Source organism: Ornithodoros turicata, chromosome 3 (genome assembly GCF_037126465.1).
Source record: "Ornithodoros turicata isolate Travis chromosome 3, ASM3712646v1, whole genome shotgun sequence".
Classification (NCBI taxonomy): Eukaryota; Metazoa; Arthropoda; class Arachnida; order Ixodida; family Argasidae; genus Ornithodoros; species Ornithodoros turicata.
In genome coordinates this window covers 16,016,223-16,016,895 of record NC_088203.1, presented here as the reverse complement: position 1 = coordinate 16,016,895, position 673 = coordinate 16,016,223, and the positions used below count along the sequence as shown (strand labels likewise).

Sequence of the window (673 nt, the reverse complement as noted above, 5' to 3'; positions counted from 1 at the left end):
CACGAACCGCATTTTAGAGAATCGGGATCATGCAGCACAATAGTCACAACTTTATGTTGAAATTATGAATCGGGAGTTTCATCAGCACAATAGTAGTAGTGCATCTACGAATAACAATCGCACATGGCGCGAAAATAAAGTTTGCGATTGCAGAGTAGAGTCGTCTTTTCATTGAATGGAAGTCCAAAAGGAGGAGGCTAGATAAGTGGTTGCTTCTACTTTTCGATATGTTTTTGTGGGCTGAACTTGACTGTAGTGCTATGCCAAGTCAACCCGCGACAGCGGCGAAGCTAGCTTCGTTCACACCGTCCACGTACAAAAATAGCGTTAATACCCCAGGTTCCATTGGAACCCGTATCAGATATTAAGCTGATAAGAACAGATACTACACAATTGATCTTAGCCGAAAGGGCCGAGAAGCGATAAATATGAAACGTGCGGTTTGAGCGTCCCCTTCCCATCGCTGAAGTCTAAACGTACGGTGTCATGAACGATGTACGTCAACGGATATGCTTTTCACATCCATGTGCCATAAAATTTGCACTACATTAATATCTTTCGAGCTGCGAAGCGCATGTTTCTAACTCACGTTTGGGCGATAAAGAGTTAGCGAGGTGGTTTTATTACAAAATGGTAGTGTCCAAGTTTCGCTGCTCTCAATCTCAGCTCTTCA

At 43.4% G+C, this 673-nt stretch overlaps 1 non-coding gene across 1 annotated transcript; it reads right to left on the bottom strand.

Moving 5' to 3' along the window:
• Positions 1–230: 230 nt before the first annotated feature.
• On the bottom strand, positions 231–424 carry LOC135390229 (U2 spliceosomal RNA). The gene has a single exon (XR_010421791.1). It is a non-coding gene; the product is annotated as a U2 spliceosomal RNA (small nuclear RNA).
• Between the last annotated feature and the right edge of the window lie 249 nt (positions 425–673).